General features: G+C 44.4%; 2 pseudogenes across 1 annotated transcript; both read left to right on the top strand.

The window, feature by feature from the left end:
• LOC106503933 lies at nt 1–457 on the top strand (annotated as a pseudogene).
• Nucleotides 11,185–12,268, top strand: LOC106503492 (annotated as a pseudogene). Its single transcript, XR_001917083.1, has one exon. The product of XR_001917083.1 is annotated as a protein C19orf12 homolog pseudogene (transcript).

Genomic DNA, 19,135 nt, shown 5'->3' on the forward strand with positions numbered 1-19,135 from the left:
ATGCAGGGCGGGGAGGCCTCGAGGCACTGGCTCCACAGCTCCATTGCAGTGGAGGATTTCATGAAGCTGCTGTGCTCTGTCTCTGACAAGAGGCAGATGAAGGAGGCCAAAAAATACACCTGGAGTGTCATCCTGGTCATTCTGGCCTGCACCTTCCTAGGTGGTATGCTGGGCAGTCCACCAGGAATACTCCTGGGAGGGATCATTGGGAGTCAGTTGATGAAAGGAAGAGAGTCAGTTCAAACCAATTTCTCAGATCATAATGAAGCTACCTCCTGGCAAGTAGAAGAAGCTCTTTAACAAAGCCACTGCCATCCTCAGAAACCTGTACTGGACGGATGTCAAGCAGCTGACCATGCTGGTCGTGCTCAGTGAGACCCTGCAGAAGCAGCTGGTGGATATGCTGAACAATTATTTCAGCAAGGAGCTGGGCTTGGAAGTGAAGCAGGACAAGTAGGCCTCTACCCTGGGAAGCATGGTCCATTTGGATGATTCTAAATTTGTTATAGTTGATGTATAATTGATGGGCAATGTCACATTTTTTTGCATGGGGTACAGCAAAGATCACTTACTTTTTCTGACATAGCACTGCATTGATGGATGACCATCCTGGGAATGCAGGTATATCAGGAGCAAAAGACCATTTATCCTTTTTCTTCTTACTCACTAATCACGTCCTTTGAAAAATTCTCAAAACTAATCAGAAAGATAAATAGAACTCAAAGAGAGCATAAAGTAGGGGGGAAACCTGCAGAATATTTCTAGCTCAGTGATTCTTTGATTTTAACATGATTGACTAAATGGCAGGTTTTCATATAATTTAGGTATAATATACTATAATAAATGAAAATTTAAGGCAAATTAGAGAAAACATTCAAGTAAGTTTGCAATTTAATCCTTTCTTGGTTCCTTCTAATTTATCTCAAAATGTATATTTCTTTTCCATCCAAAATATAGTAAATTTTAGGTGGGGCCTCATGTTTTACATGTATCTATATTTGCATCTTTGTTTAGCCCAGTGCTTCATCTAACATATCAGTAGATAACCATTGAGCCAAACTCACTTTCTACTTACAGAGAAGAGTGAAATAGTTTATTATGAAGTGAGTTATTACTTACTTTGACATAATTGCAGTCTTATTCAAAAATAATTTAGAAATTCAATTGCATTATGACCCCTTGACCTTTTTAAAGCTATTTGGTATGAATGAGAAGGGGATGATAGAAGATGAGATGGTTGGATGGCATCACCAACTCAATGGACATGAGTTTGAGTAAACACCGGGAGTTGGCGATGGACAGGGAAGCCTGGCAGCTGCAGTCCATGGGGTTGCAAAGAGTCAGACACAACTGCCTGAACTGGACTGGTATGAATGAAATTTGGTACCAAGCCCCCTGTTATTCTCACATCCACGTAAATGGTTCCTATTTCTGGGGATGATGGCAGTCATGGCAATATACTCACCTTAGGGATCTAGAGATTTTATGCCGCTCATGGGGGCTCTTTGGGAATAGATGTGCTTTAGGTGGGAACACTTTCAGGAAGGTGGGGTATTGGGGAGCCGTCTCTGTCCTGCCTGCCTTAGGCTCCAGCAGGTCTTCTCTGGGTTGAGTTAAGGGGGTGGGGATTGGTTTCTGGGTTGACCCCAACACTCTGTCCAAAGTCTGCCTAGTGGAGCTTTTTCCTCTAGACCTCCTCCGTCTCATTCCCTTCCTTTCCTCCTCCATGTCACCACCTCATGTCTCCCTCCTGATAACATTATGTTTTTCTCTCAGCCTGAAATATGTCCACCCTCTTCCACATGAGTCTCTTCCCTTCTTTATAACTGTCTCAAGAACCACTTCCTGCAGAAGAGTTTCTGAACATAACCCCACTCAGCACAAGGCACACTCATAGGTGTTGCTCATTACAGTTATGAGCGACATGCTCTGGGGTGGGCACTATTTAACTGGGAAGGTAGACATTCAGTTGCACTGATTTTTTTTTCTTCTGGATGGAGTCTCCTTCAGGGTAGAGTCTATGATTTTATTGTCACTTGGGATTTTTCTGATAGCAGACACCTTGGCATCTTCCATGGTGTTTTCCATCAGACTAGGATCGTTGTACGTCTCTTACCAGCATTTGGTCTCTTGACTCGGGGATACGTTATCCTCCGAAAGTCCTCCCAAAATCATTTTTTTCATCAGCTTAGGAGAAAGCCCAAGGGCCATTTCCCCCTCACTAACTTGAACAGTAAAGGATGTGGGGCTTTTTACTTATAGCACATGACCCTTTCCTGCTGGGAAGAAAGGACCTCCCCGTTAACCATGGGCTCCTTAAGGACAGATCCTGCAGATTCTCATAGAGAAATGAACAGCCTGAAGGCTAAACTGACTGACTTTCCAGTGGGCATTCCCATCCTTGGGCTCTGGGGTAACACTCCCCTCCTTCCCTTCCCGATTGATTCACTGCGCATCTTGCCCTCTCACCTGACCCCTCAGGAATTCCTCTTTGCCTCTTTCACTTCCTTATTCCTTAGGGTAGAGAGGAGTGGGTTCAGAGTGGGTGTGGCTACAGTGTAGAAAAGAGAAATGAACTTGCCCAATGTTGGTTGTAGCTGTGAGTAGGTTGCAGTTAGGGGTAGATGGTGGGTCAATGGAACATGCAGATGGCTCTCAGGTGAGACCCACAGGTGCCCACCACTTTGCTGAGACAACCTCCAGTCCTAATGCCCAAACAGCGTGGGACACGGTGCCATAGGAGGTCAGAATGAGGGTAGATGGAAGTAACAGGATGAAAACGCAGTCCAGAGCCATCACCACTGGGAGGACGCACTCAGCAGAGCCCAGCACCAGCGATGCACACAGCTGTGCCAAGCAGCCACTGGGCTCCAACCCCAGTGTCCAGCTGCACAGGTTGACCAGCAGGGGTGGCATCATGCTAGTGGTGAAGCCCACATCCACCAGAGTCAGATGGCAGAGGAAGCAGGACATGGGTGTGTGCAGGCGCATGTGAAGGCTAGCACCACCAGCAGCCGGTGCTAAGTTGCCCATCAGAGTCAGGAGGCAGCATAGGAGGATGAGGACGAAGAGGACAGACTGCAAGGAAGGCCCGTCAGAGAAACCCAGCAGGAGGAGGTGCTTCTCTGTGCTGTGGTTGCCCTAAAAGGGGAAAGTTGCAGAAAGTTGGGAAGGACGACCCATGGAGGGTGATGTGTCCCTTACAAGCAAAGAAAAACCGGGACCATGGTTGGTGGTGGGTGAGGGAACGGAGGGCAGCACACACATGCTTAATGTCCATTGGAGCTCATCTATACTTCTAAACCTTTAGTTTAGGAAAGTAGCCATGTATAAGTATACCCTAATGATGTACTTCCACAAAATTCTATGAAAGAGAAATCTCTGTCCTAGAGATGAACACATCTGGACTTAATGGAGTAAGTCATCCCAAGGTCATAGCTAGTGAGTGGCCCTATGGACGTGTACTCAGGCCTGTTTGATTTCCAAACAAGTGCTCTTTTGTGGCTTCCCTGCTTCTGATTAAACTTATAGAAGCCAAAGTAGAGATCTAACCTTCCTCTCACATGATAACCCTTCAGATATTTGAAGACTGATCTCTCTTTGAGCCTCCCAATCCCTTTCTTGGAAAATATGTAGTGCCTATGAATAGGTGCTACCAGACCACCTGACCTGCCTCTTAAGAAACCTGTATGCAGGTCAGGAAGCAACAGTTAGAACTGGACATGGAACAACAGACTGGTTCCAAATAGGAAAAGGAGTACTTCAAGGCTGTATATTGTCATCCTGCTTATTTAACTTATAAGCAGAGTACATCATGCAAAATGCTAGGCTTGATGAAACATAAGCTGGAATCAAGATTGCTGGGAGAAATATCAATAACCTCAGATATGCAGATGAGGCAGAAAGTGAAGAAGAACTAAAGAGCCTCTTGATGAAAATGAAAGAGGAGAGTGAGAAAGTTGGCTTAAATCTCAACATTCAGGAAACGAAGATCATGGCATCTGGTCCCATCACTTCATGGGAAATAGATGGGCAAATAGTGGCTCACTTTATTTTTCGGGGCTCCAAAATCACTGCAGATGGTGACTGCAGCCATGAAATTAAAAGACACTTACTCTTTGGAAGGAAAGTTATGACCAACATAGACATCATATTAAAAAGCAGAGACATTACTTTGTCAACAAAGATCCGTCTAGTCAAGGCTATGATTTTTCCTGAAGTCATGTATGGATGGGAGAGTTGCACTATAAAGAAAGCTGAGCACCGAAGAATTGATGCTTTTGAACTGTGGTGTTGGAGAAGACTCTTGAGGGTACCTTGGACTGCAAGGAGATCCAACCAGTCCATCCTGAAGAAAATCATCCCTGAATATTCACTGAAAGGATGGATGCTAAGGCTGAAACTCCAGCGCTTTGGCCATCTGATGTGAAGAGCTAACTCACTGGAAAAGACCCTGATGCTGGGAAAGGTTGAGGGCAGGAGGGGAAGGGGACAACAGAGGATGAGATGGTTGGATGTCTTCACTGAATCAATGGACATGAGTTTCAGCAAGCTCCAGCAGTTAGTGATGGACAGGGAAGCCTGGCATGCTGTGGTTCATGGGGTCACAGAGTCAGACACAACTGAGCAACTGAACTGAAAATAGGTGCAATAGTCCAGGTTAGTATAACCAACACGAGGTAGATCAGAACTGTCACCTTCTTTGTTTCAGGTGCTCTACCTCCATTAATACATCCAATATACTGCTGAATGCTGAATTTTAATCTGTGATGAATCTCTTTTCTAGGCTCTGTCCAATGTCCATGCCACTCCTGCTTACCATCTAGTGTGATGATCATGAGCAACACAGATGGGCACATGTAACAGCCTTTAAATGCAGAGTCTTCTGGGTAGAGTAGAACTCATTAGTCAGGAGACCTGGGTTCTACCTGACAGAACCCTCTTGGTCCAGCGATTTGATATGAGGGGGTCACCTCATTTCCCTTCATCTCAACATTTTCATGTATAAATGGTCATCTAGATGACTAGATGACTGCTGAGATTCCTGTACTACTTTCCTGGATCTCAGATTGATCAGTATTTTTCAAACAAATGAATGTGGATTCAACTCTTGAGTGTGATGCTGAATCAATGGTATGGAAACCGTCATAGTTGATGTGATGGATAAAGTTAATGGAATCTTTCTACTGCAGTTTTGCCAATGGGTATCTTTTTAGATAACCTATTTTCAACATCATTTTTACTTTTCTTCATTTGAATAATAATCTTGTAATCCTTTATTAATTTTTCAGTAAGGAACTCTTTTCATCCCTGTCAAAATATTATGTATACATGGTTCTGTAGTTATAGCCCTAATAGGTAGAGCAAATGTTAATAGTGTGATTAAGAATACATGTTTGGAAGTCAGGCTTCAGAGATTCAGTGCTGCTGTGCCAATTCCTAGATGAGCATCCTTGGGCAATGTTGCTTAACGTTCCATGCCCTTTTCTTGACTTCAAAATAATATTTGTTAACTAGTCAAACATTCAGAGCGCTTAAAATAGTGCCTGACAACATTTGTGTGTGTGTGTGTGTTAGTCTCTCAGCCCAGTCCAACTCTTTGTGACCCCATAGACTGTATGTAGCTTTCCAGGCTCTTCTGTATGTGGTATTTCCCAGGAAAGAACCACAGAAGCATGCTTGGAAGCAGCTAGATCCACAGATTTGCAGCTCAGGGTGGGGCTATGGGTAGAGATCTCAGGGGTATTGGCACACAGATATCATTCCTGGCAAATGACATTTCTGGGCTCAGCATCCTGGAGATTCTGATCAAGGTTCCCTGCTTCCCCTGAGAATGCAAACTTAGGCACCAACGTGGCATACGTCCCTGGAGCCAGAAGGGCAAGACAGAAAGGCTCTAAGAAGATGTGATTTAATTTTGAGCTGTTTTAACCATCCACACTTCCTCTTCTCTTTCCAGAAGTGGCGTGAGGATTTAAGAAATTAAATGAGTGCAAGTAAAGTTTGAAAATTGAAAACACTTTACTCCAGGCTGCCTAGTTCAGTCTTCTTACTCTTTCCAGGCCCTTCCCCCATCACTGTCCAGCTGCAGGACCTTCTCTTTCAAGATCACCCTCAACCTGATCTGAGCTTTTCTGCCTGCCCACTGGTGAGGTTTCAGAATCCCAGATCTTACTGGACAGTGGACTTGGGATAGCCCTCTACTGCTGTGCCTCAGTCAAAGCTCACAATTGTGTTTTCTAAACACAGGGATAGTGAGACCCTGGAGAGCTGTCTGAAGGGAGAAAAGGCAGGTCAAGGTTTCCACTCGATTCCATCAGGCATTCTTCCCACTTCACACTCATTCTATGTGTTTCAGAATGTATGTCTCCCCCCACAAAATAGGCTCAAGTAAGTATTAGGTTTTCCAACATGATTCACTCTCTAGTGAGAGCTTCAAAGAGGAGAACATGACATATGATTAAGGTTTTCAAAATATTGAAATGAGTTCTTGGCTCCCATTCCTTTCACTACACGGACACTTGTGTAAAACCATGTTCTCCAGGATGGAAAGACCTAGAAAGGACCACCAAGTGTTCAAAGTCATCAAGACACTGAGGGTCCAGGGCTACATAGAAGTCAGGATTGGGAGTCGTGGGTGGTTAAGCACAGAAAAATTTCCAACACAAAAGGGTCTCTCACGTTAGAAACAAGGAGAGCAATGGATTGGCTGAGCAGATACATGCTTGATTAGATGACATTTCTGCTTACAGAATCCAGTGTAGAGAACGTGGAGTAAATTCTCCAGCACTTGCAAGAACAAAGGGTCCGGGAAAGACTGACACACACACAGCAGACAGGCAGAGGATTTTAGCTGCTTCTATAAACGGGAGGCCAGCTCCTTTGCTCTCTCTCCCACTTCTACTCTCTTGAGTGCAGAGATGGCTGCTGCCCCTGGGGTAAGTTGGGATTTGATACTGTGGAGGGGAAAGAGAGAAGACCTCCGAGACTTGACAGAGCTCTCAGGGGTGCATGAGGGACAGTACTGGGGAGATGGGGTTGCCAGGAAGACATCTGGAAGGGGAGGAGACAGCCATGGATCCCTACACAATGTGGAGTAAGCTTCTGTGAAGAGGATGTGGTTGTTGGGCTCCTGAGTTCTCCGGTATTGAGACCTTGCCGTGGCGGGAGTGGCCTTTGTGCTCAGCAGGGCTGGCAAAACTTCAAACTATGGAAATACTGTTTTGATTCCCTTTTCCTATATTCTGTTTAGGAAGCCAGGGCTCTTAAACCTCCTTCTAGTCCCCAGAGAGAGGTTCACATAACTCTGTTATCCTATATTCTTTATGACCTGAGCTGTTAACTGACATAAGAATATAAACACTCAGAAGGAACTTGGCATGAGGGCAATGCTTAGCACAGAAGAGTGAGACTTCAGGAAAGAAATGTCTGTTGCATCTAGATTAGGAAGATATTTTTGAATGAAGCCTGGAAGAGGTCCTCTGAAGCATTCCAGTGACAAGATAGGGATTAAAGTTCCCACATTCAAAATTTTGAAGTAAGATATGCCTCCTACTTTCTGTAAGCGGAACCCTGATTTGATTAAAGGAAGAGATCATTTTCTGCAACAGGTAAATTTAAAAACACAGGAAACACAGAAGAGCAAGTGATATTGAACATGAGCATACTAAGTCTCTTCAGTCGTATCTGACTCCTTGCGACCCCATGGACTGTAGCCCACTAGGCTCCCCTGTCCATGGGATTTGCCAAGAACGAATACTGGAGTGTGTTTCCATTGCCCTCTTTCAGGGGATCTTCCTGACCTAGGGATCAAAGCCATGCCTCTTAAGTCTCCTGCATTGGCAGAAGGATTCTTTTATTTTTTATTTTTTTATTGAAGGATAATTGCTTTACAGACTTTTGTTGTTTTCTGTCAAACCTCAACATGAATCAGCCATAGGTATACATGTATCCCCTCCCTTCTGAAACTCCCTCCCATCTCCCTCCCCATCCCACCACTCTAGGTTGACGCAGAGCCCCTGTTTGAGTTTCCTGAGCAATACAGCAAATTCCCGTTGACTATCTATTTTACATATGGTGATGTGAGTTTCCATGTTACTCTTTCCATACATCTCACCCTCTCCTCCCCTCTTCCCATGTCCATAAGTCTATTCTCTATGTCTGTTTCTCCATTGCTGCCCTGTAAATAAAGTCTTCAGAACCACTTTTCTACATTCCATATATGTGTGTTAGAATACGATATTTATCTTTCTCTTTCTGACTCACTTCACTCTGTATAATAGGTTCTAGGTTCATCCACCTTATCAGAACTGACTCAAATGCATTCCTTTTTATGGCTGAGTAATATTCCATTGTGTATATGTACCACAGCTTCTTTATCCATTCATCTGTCGATAGGCATCTAGATTGCTTCCATGTTCTAGCTATTGCAAATAGTGCAACAATAAACAATGAGATACATGTGTCTTTTTCAACCCTATTTTCCTCAGGGTATATGCCTAGGAGTGGGATTGCTGGGTCATATGGTGGTTTTATTCCTAGTTTTTTAAGGAATCTCCATACCATCTTCAACAGTGTCTGTATCAATATAAATTCCCACCAACAGTGCAAGAACATTCCCTTTTCTCCACACCCTCTCCAGCATTTATTGTTTGTAAACTTTTTGATGATGGCCATTCTGACTGCTGTGAGGTAATATCTCATTGTGGTTTTGATTTGCATTTCTCTAATAATGAGTGATGTTGAGCATCTTTCCATGTTCGTTAGCCATCTGTATGTCTTCTTTGGAGAAATGTCTGTTTAGGTCTTTTTCCCACTTTTTGATTGGGTTATTTGTTTTCCTGGTATTGAGTTGTATGAGCTGCTTGTATGTTTTCGAAATTAATCCTTTTTCAGTTGTTACATTTGCTATTATTTTCTCCCATTCTGAGGGTTGTCTTTTCACCTTGCTTATAGTTTCCTTTGCTGTGCAAAAGCTTGAACATTTAACCAGGTAGCACTTGTTTTCTTTTGTTTTTATTTCCATTACTCTAGGAGGTGGGTCATAGAGGCTCTTGCTTTGATTTATGTCATCGAGTGTTCTGCCTATGTTATCCTCTAAGAGTTTTATAGTTTCTAGTATTACAGCAGAAAGATTCTTTACCATTAGTGCCACCTGGGAAGCCCAAATATTGAACACTGTTGTTGCTATTCAGTTGCCAATTCGCATCTGACTCTTTGCAACCTCATGGACTGCAGTATACCAGGCCTCTCTCTCTCTCTCTCACCATCTCCTGGAGTTTGCCCAAGTTCATGTCCATTGCAAGAGTGATACTATCTAGCCATCTCATCCTCTGATGCCCTCTTCTCCTTCTGTCCTCAATCTTTCCCAGCATCAGGGACTTTTCCAATGAGTCAGCTGTTCACATCAGATGACTGAAATACTGGAGTTTCAACTTCAGGGTTAGTCCTTCCAACAAGTATTTAGGGCTGATTTTCCTTTAAGATTGACTGGTTTGATCTCCTTGCTGTCCAAGCTCCTCTCAGGAATCTTTTCCAGCACCAGAGTTCTAAGGCATCAATTCTTTGGTGCTCTGCCTTCTTTACAGTCCAGCTCCCAACACCGAATGTAACTACTGGGAAGACCATAGACTTGAATCTTGACTATATGGACCTTTATCAGCGAGGAATGTCTCTGCCTTTCAACACACTAGGTTGTCATAGCTTTCCTGCCAAGAGGCAGAGGTCTTCTGATTTTATTACTGCGTCACCATCCATAGTGATTTTAGAGCCCAAGAGGAAATCTGACACTACATCCACCTTTTTCCCTTCTATTTGCCATGAAGTAATGGGGACGGATGCCATGGTCTTAGGTTTTTTAATATGAGTTTTAAGCCAGCTCTTTCACTCTCCTCCTTCATCCTCATCAAGAGGCTCTTTAGTTCCTCTTTGCTTTCTGCCATTATAATGGTATCATCTGCATATCTGAGGTTGTTGATGCTTCTCCTCCTTATATTGATTCCACCTATATTGAACATAGTGTCGCTATAATACATGAGCTATTACTATAAACCATTGGGACATTACAAAAGAAACTAACAGGACAGAGAGGATGCATCTTCTAACCAGGATTTCCTTGTAACATATTCAAAAAGGAAGCCCTGTGAGCATTTCATTAGGTTCTCAAGTCTGATAAGCTCTTTTTGGAAATCTGGTATACATCTTTGGATACTTTGTGATTGTATTTAATTTTTTAAAAATATTTATTGGAGTATAGTGTCTTCCCAGGTGGCTTTCCAGGTGTTTCAGTGGTAAAGAAACTGCCTGCCATAGCAGGAGACACAAGAAATCCAGGATCCATCCCTGGGTTGGGAAGATCCCCTGGAGAAGGAAATGAAAACCCAGTCCAATATTCCTGTCTGGAAAATCACATGGACAGAAGAGCCTGGCAGACTACAGTCCATAGGGCTGCAAAGGGTCAGACACGACTGAACACGTGTATACATGCCCGTATACACACACACACACACACACACACACACACACACACACACACATACAGTGTCTTTACAATGTCGTGTTACTTTCTGCTGTACAGAAAAGTCAATCAGGTATATGTGCAAATATAGCCCCTGTGTTTTTGGATTTTCTTCCCATTTAGTTCACCACAAAGCACTGAGTAGAGTTCCTGTGCTATGCAGTAAGTTCTCGTTAGGTATCTATTTTACACCTAGGATCAATGGTGTATATACATCAATTCCACATGGCAGTGAATCTTGATGTCTGACAAACTTTGTATGGATAGGAAAGAGGCAAATAAATTGGGAAATCATTGAAATATTTTGGGATGGATAAAAGATATGATCACAAAGGAATGGGACAGTTTTTCTTGCCTTATAACCTGGAAAATTTCAAAGAAGGAAGGGATACAGCTTGTTGTAATGGATGAGGAGGATCAAGCAGGCATTGAAGGGTGGGAGCAATAAGAAGGGGGAATAAAGGATGCAAATGGTAGCAGGCATTGTAGGTAATTGTCTTCTGTCCTTCGTTGTCCTGGTGAATGTCCAGTCTGAGCAAGGGAAATTAAAGCGCTTCACTGCCCTCTCGCAGGACAGAGTAAAGAACATCAGTGACCACTCTCGATCTGAAGCCCAGGTTCCTGTGAAAAATAAAGTCCTTCAGAGGAGTTCGAAGACCATGAAACTGCAGAGGACCCCCAGAGGATCCTGAGAGAATGGGGCCTACGTGCCTAGCACTGACGTCGCAGTGGAGGATATCATGAGGTTGCTGTGCTCCGTCTCTCAGAAGAAGAAGATTAAGGCGGCCTTCAAGTACTCCTGGTTGGGTGGCCTAGTTACTGGGACTGTGGCCGTTGTGGGTGGTTTAGTGGGTGGTCCAAAAGGAATAGCTATTGGGGGAGCTGTCGGGGGCTTGTTAGGTGCATGGATGACGAGTGGAAAGTTTAAGCCAGTTCCTCAGATCATAATGGAGCTACCGGCTGACGAACAGGAGAGGCTCTTTAATCAATACCATTGCCATCCTTAGGGACCTGTCCTGGACGAGTGTTGAGCAGCTGACCATGCTGGTCATGGGCAATAAGACCCTCAGGAGCAGCTGGTGGATATGCTGAATAACTATTTCATCAAGGAGCTGGGATCAGAAATGAAGTAGGACAAGCAGGCCTCTGCCCTGGGAAGCAGAGTCCATTTGGATGATTTCAAATTTGTTATGGTTGATGTATAATTGATTTGCAATATCGTGGTTTTTTGTAGGGTATAGCAAAGATCATTTACTTTTTCTGCATTGATGGATGACCATCCTGGGAGTGCAGTGATACCAGGAGTAAAAGATCATTTATCCTTTTTATTCTTACTCACTAATCACATCCTTTGAAAAATTCTCAAAATTAATCAGAAAGATAAATAGAACTCAGGGAGTGGACAGAGTAGGGAGGAAACCTGCAGAATATTTCTAGCTCAGGGATTCTTTGATTCTAACATAATTGACTAAATGGCAGAATTCATATAATATAGGCATAATATACTGTAAACTAATAAATGAAAATGTAAGGCAAATTAGAGATAACATTCAAGGAAGCTTGCAGTTTAATCCTTTCTTGGTTCCTTCTGATTTATCTCAAAATGTCTATTTCTTCTCCATCCAACAATACAGTAAGTTTTAGGTGGGAGCCTCATGTTTTACTCATATTTGTATTTGCATCTATGTTTAGCCCAGTGCTCCATCTGTCATATCAGTAAATAAACATTGAGCCAAACTCACTTTCTACTTACAGAGAAGAGTGAAATAGTTTATTACAAAGTGGGTTATTACTTACTCTGACATGATTGCAGGCTTATTCATAAATAATTTAGAAATTAAATTAACTATGTCCTCTTGACTTTTTAAAAGCTATTTGGTATGAATGAATCTTGGTACCAAGCCCCTTGTTATTCTCACACCCACTTAAATGGTTCTTATTTCTGGAGATGATGGTGATCATGGCAAGATATTCACCTTGGGGATCTAGAGATTTTATGCCTCTGGTGGGAGCTCTTTGGGAATAGATATGCTGGAGGTGGGAACACTTTCAGAAAGATGGGGTATTGAGGAGCAGTCTCTTTCCTGCCTGCCTTAGGCTCTAGCAGGTCTTCTCTGGGTTGAGTGAGGGGGATGGAGACTAGTTTCTAGGTTGACCCCAACACTCTGCCCACACTCTGGCCTGTGGAGCTTTTCCCTCTCTGCTTCCTCCATCTCATCCCCTTCCTCTCCTCCTCTGTCACCACTTCAAGTCTCCCTCCTGATCACATGTATGCTTTTCTCTTGACCTGATATATGTCCACCCTCTTCCCTACTAGTCTCTTCCCTTCTTTATAACTGTCTCGAGAACCACTTCCTGCAGAAGCGTTTCTGAACGTGACCTCACTCAGCACAAGGCACACTCATAGGTGGTGTTCATCACAACTATGAGTCACGTGCTCTGGGGTGGGCACTATTTAAGTGGGCAGGTGGACATTTGGTTGGACTGATTCCCTGAAATGAGAGACCAGGGCTTATGCTTCTGGATGGGGTCTCCTGCAGGGAAAAATCCACAATCCTCTTGTCATTTGGGGATACTCTGATAGCAGGCCCCGGGGTCTTCCATGGTCTCTTCTAACAGCCGTGATCATGTCGTACGTCATTTTAGCACATGGAATCTCTGGATGCGGGGGAGGTGGGGGTTGGTTATAGCATCCCCTGAGGATGGTGAAATTCTTCCTCAAATCATGTATTCTCTCTTTACTGGCTTAGAGAGAGCCCGAGGACCATTTCCACCAACACTAAACCTGCACGTGTACAGATATAGACACTTCCCTAGAAGCACGTGAGCCTTTCCTGATGGGAGGAAGAGATCTCCCCCATTAACCATCAGCTGCTGAAGGACAAACCTTAAAGACTCTCATGGAGGAATGAACAGCTTGAAGGCTAAACTGACTGACTTTCCAGTGGGCATTCCCATCCTTGGGCCCTGGGGTAACACTCCCCTCCTTCCCTCCCCGCCTGACTCACTGTGCATCTTGCCCTCTCCCCACACCCCCCAGGTACCTCTTCGCTGCCCCCTTCACTTCCTTATTCCTGAGGGTGGTGAGGAGTGGGTTGAGGGTGGGTGTGACTACAGTGTAGAAAACAGAAATGAGTTTGCCCAACGCTGGTTGTAGCTGTGCGTGGGTTGCAGGTAGGGGTAGATGGCAGATCAGTGGAATGGGCAGGTGGCTGTCAAGTGAAACCTATAGGTGCCCACTACTTTCCTGCGGCTGCCTCTGATCCTCATGCCCCATACAGCACGGGCCACGGCACCAGGTGGGCCAGGATGACAGCAGACTGCACCAGCAGCCGCGCGGTCCAGAACCATCACCGCCAGGAGGACACACTCAGCGGAGCCCAGCGCCAGCGATGCGCACAGCTGCGCCAGGCAGCCAGCACGCTCCAGCCTCAGCGCTGTTGGCCAGCAGGGTTGGCATCGTGCTCGTGGTGAAGCCCATATCCACCAGGGACAGATGGCAGAGGAAGTAGTACATGGGCGCACACGTCAGGAGGTAGCAGAGGAGGAGGGCGGAGAGGACAGGCTGCCGGGAGGGCCAATCAGAGAAGCCCAACAGGAGGAAGCGCTTCTCTGTGCTGTGGTTGCCCTAAAGCAGGAAACTCCAGGAAGGCTGGGAAGGACAACACACACAGGGCGATGCATCCCTTACAAGCAAAGGAAAACCCAGACCATGGGAGTGGGGAGGGGGAACGGATGGCAGCACACACACGCTTAGGTGTCCACTGGAGCTCATTTACAGATCTGAACCCCTAGTTTAGGAAGGCAGCCAAATATTAGTATACCTTAGTTGATGTATTTACCAGAAAATTCTGTGAGGAAGATAGAATCTCCCTCCTATAAATGAACAAACCTGGGCTCAATAAGGTAAATCATCCCAAAGTCATAGCTAGTGAGTGGCCCTGTGTACTCAAGCCTGTTTGATGTCCAAACTAGTGCATTTCTGCTGCTTCCCTGCTTCTGATTGTACTCCTCTGGGCCAAAGTAGAAATCTAATCTTCCTCTCACATGATAGCCCTTCAGATATTTGAAGACAGATTTCTTTTTTGAGCCTCCCAACCCCCTTCTTTGAAAGTGTGTTCTGCCTGAAAATAGCTGCAATGTCCCAGGCTGGTATAAGCAACACTGGGTAGATCACAACTATCACCTTCTTTGTTTCAGGTGCTCTACCTCTATTAATGCAACCCAATATACTGCTGACTATTGAATTTTAATCTGTGGTAAATCTCTCTTCCAGGCTGTGTCCAACGTCCTGCTTACCGTCTAGTGTGATGATCATGAGCAGCACAGATCAGCACGTGTGTCCAACTCTTTGCAGAGCACATCTGTAACAGCCTTTAAATCCAGAGTCATCTGGGTAAAGGAAAGACCCTTAGTCAGGAGACCCAGCTTCCACTGCCTTTACCCAGTGACTTGATATGAGGACGTCACTTCATTTCCCTCTACCTCAATATTTTCATGGGTAAAAGGAAGACTTTGAGCCTAGATGACCTCTGAGGTTCCTGGCTGTAATTTAATAAATACTTATCATTTAATTTAATTTTTTTGACCACACCACAAAGCACATGAGATCATAGTTCTCTGACTAGGGATTGAACCTGCAACCACTGCACTGGAAGCCTGGGGCCTTAACCACTGGACCAGCAGGGAAGTCCCAATAAATATTTTTCAAACAAACTAAAAGTGGATGCAGAAGCCTTTTAACCCTTGGTATGATGCTGAATCAGATTTCCTAATGACACAGAAACCATCATGGTTGATGTGATAGATCAAAGTCACATAGAAATCTTTCTACTGCATGGTCCCTGACAGGTATCATTATAAGGAAAACATTTTAAAAGTCATCTTCACTGTTCTTAAATTATAAATTATAATCTTCTATTTTTATTGTTCAGAAAAGAACCTTCTTCCCCCTAACACAGCAATTTATTTATATAGTTCTCCCGCTTATCTTCATTAGTCAGAACCGATTATTAATGTGATTGAGAACAAGGATTCAGGAGTCACTGTTTGGACCATGTGAGTCTGGTGCCATCTAATGGCATAATGTGATATTGCATCTGGCATCCCAGACTCCTGACCTAAGACCTAGCAGTGGTCCACCGCGGTTATCCGTCCTGTGCTCTTGCTCAGAAAGATGATAATTATCATATCGTTATTATTAGGTATTTATATATTGAGTATGATATCCCAGGGGTAAATTAAAGTGGCCTACACATTTAATCTCTAGTACAACACTATGAAACAGATAATATCATTATCCTCTCCCAAATGCAGAGTTTAAGTAGCAGTTGAACCATGTCAGATATGTGGACCCAAGAGGACTGATTCAAGTCCTCATGGTCTCAACCCTGCGGTTGGATACAAATAGTGTCTCCCCAGCCCAGGTGAGAAGTCTCAAGCTCTCAGTGAACTTTGAGAAAAACATCTCCATCTAGAAATAATTTGACCCCCCAGCTGAAGGAGGTTTGCTTCCCTGAACTAAGAGCATCCTACAGGAACTCCAAGGAACTTCTTGTTCCCTGGGAACAAGAAACAATAGCCTGCCTGGAGGAAGTTTGGGGACAGCTTATGGGGTGTGTTCCTCAGTTCTCCACTAGATTTCAGACTCCCAAAAGTAGACCATAGTGTTGCAGACAGTTGGCCCGTAGTTAGTTCTATAAATGAATGAGTGAGTGAGTGAATGTCTCTAAAGAATGTGTTAAGGGTTCTGGGATCCTAATCTCTCAGTTGCTGTCTCCTGCTTTTCCATGGCAAAGACAATACCAAATTCTCTCAGGCACATGCTGACAAAATAAGAAAAAGGAAAAGCCTAATTTTATTCTAGTCCCAACACAAAAAGGCTTTGATTCAACATTTACTCTGGAATCAGCACAACACAGCAGCATTAATTCTATTTCAATCCTAATCTTCATTTTAGCCTTCATGGACTAATGTTCTTGTCTCCTTGGCCTCATTAGATTGTATCTTAATCTCAATGTAAATCCCCATTTTAAATTTAATAATCCTAATCTCAACCCGACAAGTGATGCCAACCCTAGTTCTACTTTTCAAAGCACGTATGTAATACATTTTTCTCATGATCACCTTCGTCCTCTTTCTCTCAGTGGGACCTGGAAATTTCTGCTCTTTTTGTCTGTTTATCAGCTACCTATGCCCAAAAGCCCTAATGTCCTCATACAGGAAAATCCTTTCTAGAGATTCTAGGGGAAATACAACAGAGAATTAAATGAAGCAGTGTAAATAATCTGTTTTCATGAAACCTAATTTGTTGAGTAAATGGTTTAACAGAGGCTTTAGGGCTAACATTCCAAATACATTCAGTCTGTGTGGACAGTTATCTACTGGATACTCCAGGAGAAAATCCAGCACAAGCTCACTCAGTCACAACCCTCAGTGTTTGAAGCAGGTTGAGATGGTCAGAGACACAATTCCAACATAAGTAACCACTACACAACTGAGTTGGGGCTCCCCAGGTGGCACCAGTGCTAAAGAACCCGCCTGCCAATGCAGGAGACACGAGTTCAATCCCTGGGTCGGGACGGTCCCCTGGAGAAGGGCATGGCGACCCACTCTAGTATTCTCACCTGTCACCTGGAGAATCCCATGGACAGAGGAGCCTGGTGGGCTACAGCCCATAGGGTCGCAAAGAACTGAACAAGACTGAAGTGGCTTAGCATGCACACAACTGAGTTGGGGCCAAGTTCGAGGCCAAAGGCATAGAGAATGAAAGAATAAAGTGTGCGAATGTGTGGGTGGTGTGGGTATCAGAGAATTCTTCCGAGAGGTTTGAAACACAGCAGAGGGAACAATATTAACATGAAATATTTGCCGATTCACTGTGTGGAAATGAGCTAATGTATGTTGTGCTAATGCATGATGGAAAGATGTGAGGTAAGGAGTTACACCAGGGAACCAAATGATTAAAAAGGAAAATATAAGTTATTTTGGAAACATGTAGAAGCTATTGAATTGGATTCAAGTGGAAAAAGGGATACTCTTACAGACAATTAAAGACTACAAGATTTACGTCCAGTGAATGTGGGCACTTCCCCATCCAGTAGGACACACAAGTTGGAAGCACTTGCGTTCAGTCACTTCAGTCGTGTCAGACTCTTTGCGACCCCATGGACCAGCTCCCCAGGCTCCTCTGCCCAGAGGATTCTCCATGCAAGAATACTGGAGTGTGTTGCCACACCCTTCCCTAAGGAAACCTTCCCAACCCAGGGATGGAACTCGAGTCTCAAGTCTCCTGCATTGGCAGGCAGGTTCTTTACCACCAGTGCTGCCTGGAAAGCCCTGGAAGCACTTAAAGGACCTTATTCAGGAACCTCAGGTGTAACCTCCAGTGCACTTATGAGGGGCTCACTGCACCATGAACAGGTCTGGAAGCACAAGCCCAGCTTCTATTGTGTCCCTCCAGCACCCGCTGAAGCCAGACTTCCCAGTTGCCCTGACCAGAATTCATCACTCATGCCTGAAATGTTCCAGGATATGCTACCCCAGAACATGTCTCTTTGGTGTATGGATTATTTTAAGCTAAAGGCCATTAACCCGCAGCTGTGGGAAAAGCTCTAAAACAGAGCACAGGTTTTCTTTTTATAAAAGAAATTTGCATTTATTAAGGCATCTCCCCATCATGTACCTGGAAAAGGAGTTTTAACAACACGCTAAGGAGAGGGAACTGGCTTCAATCTGGATAACAAACCTTAGTAACGATACTTCTTGACTACACTTTTCCCTCCCATGTGGCACTAGTGATAAACAACCTGCCTGCCAATGCAGTAGATTAAGAGATGCGGGTTCAATCCCTGGGTCGGGAAGATCCCTTGGAGGAGGAAATGGCAACCCACTCCAGTCATCTTGCCTGGAGAATCCCTCGGACAGAGGAGCCTGGCGGGCTACAGTCCATGGGGTTGCAAAGAGTCAGGCACAACGGAAGCGACTGACTTAGCACACACTTTTCCTGATCGCTTTCCCAAAACTTGCCTCCACCACCCAGAAGCTCAAAACCCCTTTTCCTTTGTTTAGCCTAAAATGGTATGGAAGCCCCAGTTCTAATGGTCTCTCTGGGTTTTTCATCACTGACTATTCCCATGTGTGTGCATGATGCACATGGTAATAAACTTCTGTTTTTCTCCTGTTAATCTGTCTTTTGTTGGTCTCATTTCCAGGGCCCCAGCTAAATAAAGAACCTAGATGGGTTCTAGAAGAAAAAGATTAATTCTCCTCCCCTCCACCCGCAGAACACTCCTGTCCTGCTTAGCTTTACTGCCACTCGGTCCCAGCACAGCGCCCTCTCGCGGAGGCCTCTGTGCAGTTTACGGTGGCAGCCCGTTCATCTCTGGCGGTTCCCTTCCTTGCTCCGCGGGCTGTGTAAGTGGATGCTTCATTGATTAAGTATTTTGAAAATCAACCCTGCTGGTGGGGGAGGGGAGAGGACTGTCTGATATGAAGCCCACTCTCCGATTCCCCTTGGGGTAATGGAACCTGAAGTACAAAGAGAATTTCCTGTTTCAAAAACCAGAGAGAATAAATTCTATCCAGAGTGCCCACTGCAGTACTCTTGCCTGGAAACTC

Source organism: Capra hircus, chromosome 23 (assembly GCF_001704415.2).
Source record: "Capra hircus breed San Clemente chromosome 23, ASM170441v1, whole genome shotgun sequence".
Classification (NCBI taxonomy): Eukaryota; Metazoa; Chordata; class Mammalia; order Artiodactyla; family Bovidae; genus Capra; species Capra hircus.